Here is a 6,249-nt window from a genome sequence, read left to right as displayed (position 1 = left end):
CGTGCTCCCGTTCCCGTTTCCACAGGTCCCACACACGTATACTGTAAGCACCATAGCCCCCCTCCCTCTATAAACATCCCGATAGTACATACATGCACCGTGACACCGACAAAATCTTCTTCGTCTCTCTCCTTTTACCTCCCCCCAATTTATACCCCCTCCCCTCTATTTATTTACCTTTTTTTCCGTCCCTCGACTGCATCCTGCCATTTACGTTAAATCGTCTCTCGTCTACATCTACCGAAACTCTACCTCTCTCAACCTCTTTCCTTCCTTTTTTTCTTCTTCCGCTCCCCAAACGGTCTCAGAGCCACCTATACAGGACCATTTTTGGTACTCCTCGGAGGACAAGGAGCAAGATGCATCGGACTTTGAGAAATAAAAAAAAGACGCCCCGATAGCGAAGCTTTTTTTGCTTCTTGTACAGCTTCAGGGACAAAGAAAGTATATCGATGTCAAACGGTTCGTTAGCTTCTCCCTGGATTTCTTTCTCTCTATGGAAGCTGCGAAGGAGAAATGAGGCATAACTTTCCGTTGGAAGTGCCAGAGCAAAAGAAAAGTGGCAGATTTCGTTATGCCGTTTCTACTGCGTACCACGATTGGCCGTATCATTTTGGTCGGTTGGGTTAATTTAGTTCTGGTCACGCGAACCCACTAATCCCTCTAACGGATTTGAGTCGGGAATGTCAATTAGCGCGTACACTTTCCAACGTGATGAGAGAAAAGTGGAGTTCGCTCGTTAACGAAACCGGCATTAGTCTCCTTTCCTACTTACATCGATTTGGAAACAATTCTGCAACCAAAATAAATCACCCCTAACCTTTCTCTTTTCTGTCAAGGAACAGTCACTTTTCTCGCCAAAGACCGATAAATTGTTCGCTGCCCCTTAATATTTATTAAGGTTATGTATGCTTTGCGTATTATTTTTCTTATGGCATGATTCGTACAATTTAATAATAGTACCGTTGAGTAATATTATTATCAAAGTACGAGGCCACTTTGTGCATTATTTCCCAGCAATATCCATCTGCTCGCTCATCCGTGATGAGCCGCTTAGGTTATTTAACTCAAGCCCGTTCTCCGCATTACATGAAATTAGAAGCGACGGGCAATTAAACTTTCCACGTGTCAATTATGCTTTCGACAGGCCGAACAGCCGATAAATCGCGGCCTCGGTAAATTCATAAATTCAACGGATGCCGAACGCAGGTTTGAGGTTAGGAATTGCCGCGGCGTAATGTCCGCGGGCTTTTTAACAGCCGGCGATTTTACGAGAGGTTAGGCTCATTTCTGTCTTAATGGACCAATAAATCCCAAGATAATCGAGGCCCCGCGTGCTCCGGCGACGGGCTCGGGAAAATACAGCCGGAAATCTCTTTCGATGGATCTTGTCCCCGGGCGAATTAGAAAACCAGCCTTTAAAAGGATAAACGCACCTAGTTTTACACGAAAAAAAACCAATCAGAGATCGAATCACGAACATAGTGTATAACCATCTCCTCCCATCTCGACTTATCTTATCTCATCGTGATCTTAATCTGGCAACGTTTTTAAAAATAACAGCTTATCCGTTGCACTGCGTAGAATTCTAATGGGGAAATATCAGCAGTGACCGTTCCTGAAAAATTCAAAACCAACGATCCAATTGATAAATCTGACAAATTAATCGAACATGGTAAAGTAGATCGTGAGCATCGCAAAATGAAAGTGCGGTAAATTTAATAGAGATTTATGATGAGCGAGAAATTTTCCGTGAGCGTTGATAAGGTTTTGTTCTAGACGTTGATTGGAGGAGGTGCTGATGGTTGGACGTCGGTGCTCGGGTAGCTGATGGTCAAAATGAGGTCTGAGATAGCGACGACTGGTAGTTGGGCTAAAAAGTATGATATTAGCTATATACGAATCAAAAATGCAAAGGCCCTTCGATCCTCTTAAGATTAAGAAAAAAACACTGTAATTGAACAAAAATTATTTCCAATTAATTTATTCTTTGGACAATTCCTTTAACAAGGTTCCCATTCATGAGCATACAGCGTACCATTTGAATAACCTTTTGCATCACTCGTTGGCGCGAATGCTAAGATAGGACAAAACATGCTTTTTGTTAAGGCCTTTTTTAACATGGGTATAAGTGTTTGCAGGCGAAACGTGGAGTTTTCGCGTTGGCACATGCGCAGTGGGAGAACGTGCACGCTCTGCGTTGCCATTAACCCACTTGTGGCTACGTTTGATGCGCGCCAACGTACATACTACTGGCTACGGATTCTACAGTCTCTGAGGATAGTTGGCACGCGGCAAACCCAATTCTATTCGAACGCTTTGTCTACTTACTACGACACGTACAGGTAAGGATCGGGTACACGACACATGTGAGCGGGGAGAAATAGAATTGGAAGGAAGGAGGGGGAGAGGGGAAGATATTAGAGACGGTAAGAAAGAAATTAAGAGAAGGAGCGAAAGAAAGACACGTTACTACTTTAACTATTACTGTTATTGTGGCTATTACCGCCGGCACAAAACTTGTCGCAACTTACACATCTACACAAATTTTGATGACTGTAAATCCTAACGTATTTGTGGTCACTGTCGAGCAATAGAAACGTGTATCGACGTCATTTGTCTTTCTTCCGTCAACCAATCACCATAAACCTAACCTCAACGATCCTTCGAATGCTTACAATCGTGTTAATTTAGAATATTTTGAGCTTTATTATTGTGAAGATTGAATAGTCACGTGATTCAATTTTTCAATTGTCAAAATTCTGAAACTAAAAGAAATATTGAAGTTAATATTTTTCTTGTGAATTATATATTATTTTGAAATTTAAATTATTTCTTTTTATACGCTACGTGCTTTCTAACCTTACTCTTATACTTAAGCATCAGCAGTTTTAGATTTCTAATATATAATCTCAAACTCTGCGTTCTTATCACTTCAACTCTCAGGAATTTTTTCTCAAGGATAAATTCATTTTTTAATTTTGCGTATAATGTTTAGAATTCATGGCTTAATTTATTATTATTTTTGAGCTGAAGTCCTTTAATATTCCATAGAGCACCAAATGACTTAAAGACATTTTTTAGACGTCTTTTAGTCAATTGGATGACTAAAAGATGTTTATAAGACAACTTTTAGGTAAGTGTGTGTATGGGATGTGTAATTCTTTTTTAGAATGAATATGAGTAATCATTCATGCGGTACATGAGAGTGTTATTTTCAGTCAATTTTGACAAGTTATTGCCTTGCTGAATCTTAGGGACCAGAAAATATTTTTAAATTTGACGAAGCATTGCACAGTGTACTGAAAAGGATATGTATATTTATTTTCATTCACTTCTCTCTATTCGACTCTCACTCCAGGACGACCTTAAACGCGTGTGTACAAAGAAATGTGTATATTTAGATGAGTTGGGAGGAGTCAAAGGATGTTGGCAAATTATTGACATTTGAGCATTGTGAAGGAAAAGAACGGATCGCGGAAATACCTGATTATTGCATTTAGTTACAGTCGGCTTCTCTTGTCTGCTCTGCTTATCTTGCATGTCTATCTCTGTTTACCGCACGTTTTTCCTGGAATATTGTATATGTCACCGGCCTGAAGCCACGAAAGTCTCGAACGATGACCCTGCTTCCACTTCTTATTTTACCAATTCTCACGCCATTTTATTTCAAAAAAGACACACAGTTTGCCACCTATTGTAGATTTGTTTTCTACGGGAACGAATGGGGATGCAGAGCATAGGATTAGCTGGAACAGAAAAGATTATGAGAGAAATTGATGAAAGTTAGGTTATGTGGTAATTATGAAGTTCCTTTTAGAAATGGAGAATAGCGAAAGAAAGTAGATTCGACGTACAGCTGAGGCAGTCCATTGATCAAAGATTTAAAGGAGTTCATTGTTATGAAATAAGACTTTTCGATATATCGCTTTAAATGAACCCGTTATCTTTGTTAATAACACGTTGCAAGATGACGTCTCTCTCCTGTCGATCATTCCCGTAAGCTCCAGCAGTATCAAAATTTCTCACCTCCTTTCGTCTCGGGTCCTCATTTTGTGCGATAAATTACAACCAACCTCATCCTCCCGTACGTATCTCGTTCTCTCTTGATGTATTATACCTTCCATACCAAAACTCATCCGGACTCATCCCATTTACCTGCAAAAAAAGACTTCACGCTGACCCACTCCGAAGACCAAAAAATTAATTAACCGACCCGGAGAAGACGATAAATGCACCCGTGTATCAAGTAACTCTACCATATAACGTATTCTTTTTCTCACCATTTCTCAACCACTTGCAATGGTAGCACCAAATTAGCTTTGTCGCCAAACATCGTCCGAGACCTGTCCCTCGACGACCCGAGCTCCTAATTGATTAATCGACGTGCAAATTTATTCTCAGCTGAAAATGGTTCTGTAATTAAAATGAAAATACCCAGTTAATATATTAATGAAAAAAATTGCCTTCTGTAGAGATGGGGCAGTAATTTGGTAAGGTGACTGTAACTAATGGAATTCATTTTTCATACGTAGCACACACGTTGGGTATCAGAAGATTGTTTACCGAAAAAGCGGTCAAGGGGATAAGAAGCTTCAACGACGACGTGGTTTGGCCAATAAGATGATTTTAATGGACGCAAGCGGGGCTACCGGGGACTCCACGGCACACGAAGGTGATCCACTTTATATTGTAACCAACCGACCATAGTACTCAACTTGCCAACGTTAGCCGCTGCACCGTTACACGAACCGATTAAGTGATACCGGCTTATTAATAGCCATATATCGTATTCCCGATTATTCGCATTTTTTTATTCTCGCTTTTCCTTCGCAACTAAACGACGTATCTAGGTAAATGCTCATTGGCTGTTTTTACTCCCGCTCCTGTCCTATAAAAGTAGTGCGTCCACGCTAGGTCGTCATGGCGATTTTGAGGTTAGATTTTGCGCAAGGGAGCTTTTGTTTACCCGAAGGACATGGATCTTCGTACATTGTATCAATGTCGGAGCCAGTTAAGAACTGTAGGGTCAGGAAATCCTCTGTTCATGACCGTAGTGGAGACCTCGTAAAGTATGCGAGTAGACAAGGAATATAAGTGCAGCGGGACAGGCTGCTTCTTGGCCACGGCCACAGGCTAAATTACTGTCGAGACCTCTCACCTCGCCGCAAGATAATCCGAGCGTATACAACTTAAGGACCACTGTACTACAATCCTCGTATAATACTCCAAATGCCGTCCCTGTACAATACACTACACAACATTAGAGAAGTTTAAAAAATCACAACATATCTCATCATATTTCGTATAAACAGGTATATAAACATAACTTCCATCATCAAAAATAGCAGAATTTCTCAAGAATTCCGTGAATATTACTCACGATTATTGAGCTGTCTTCCAGTAACTTATTTACATTTTTCGATCACGAAATATCACCTCCGTACAGTGTTAATAAATATAGTATTTAATAAAGGGGAAGTATTATTGGCATTGAAAAATGGAATATCGATTTGAATTGTAGAAAGTTGTAGACAAAATAAAGTGCAGAATGTCTTGAGGAGCTACAGGAAAGCGGCGCTCCTGTGCGAGTTCTGGATAACATGGTTGAATGGCTATGGGTATTGCGGCTACTTGTAATTTGATTGACACCTCGGATAAACCGGATTGTCTGGTATAGGTGTGTGGTAGGCATGAGGTTTCGTTCTTTGCAAAGGGCACTAATGTCAGGTAAGCGGTAAAATACCAAAGATCCATTTCAGTATTCCCTTTTGTTCCTTTTTTGCCAGTACTGCAAGCCAGTATAGGCTCTCCGGCTTGTGTGCACGGTTGCACAAGGGGCCAGCAATGACCCCGAGAACACCTGCCGGCAAAGTTTGTAAGTTTTTCGCTCTTACGGGCAAACATAACCTCTTAGCACGGTCCAATCTCAACCAACATCAGAAGCACGCATCCTTCTTAAGTGAATTTCCACTCGAGCCAACCGCTATCTCGATACCAAATATAGCACCTGTCGCGCTGTTTGCATTTCCATCAAAAGTTGCTGATTACGTATTCGCGTGTCGATGGTTTCTTCGCAAGAATCTCGCTCGTTTTCTATATCGCCCCTTCCCCTCACTGTCCTCTACTTTCAGTGACACAAATTTCAGATTTATGGCGGCAAGGGGAGAAGTTGACTTTACTCGTTTCAGGTTATCTGTATAGATCTTCTTACTCGTGGTATTTTTTGCAGATTCGTGTTTAGATGGA

Source organism: Prorops nasuta, unplaced genomic scaffold (genome assembly GCF_024137725.1).
Source record: "Prorops nasuta isolate Cenicafe-Biocafe unplaced genomic scaffold, Cenicafe_Pnas_1.2 PNAS00018, whole genome shotgun sequence".
In the NCBI taxonomy this organism is placed as follows: Eukaryota; Metazoa; Arthropoda; class Insecta; order Hymenoptera; family Bethylidae; genus Prorops; species Prorops nasuta.
The sequence above is the reverse complement of the archived record's forward strand: the minus strand, read 5'-3'. Positions refer to the sequence as shown.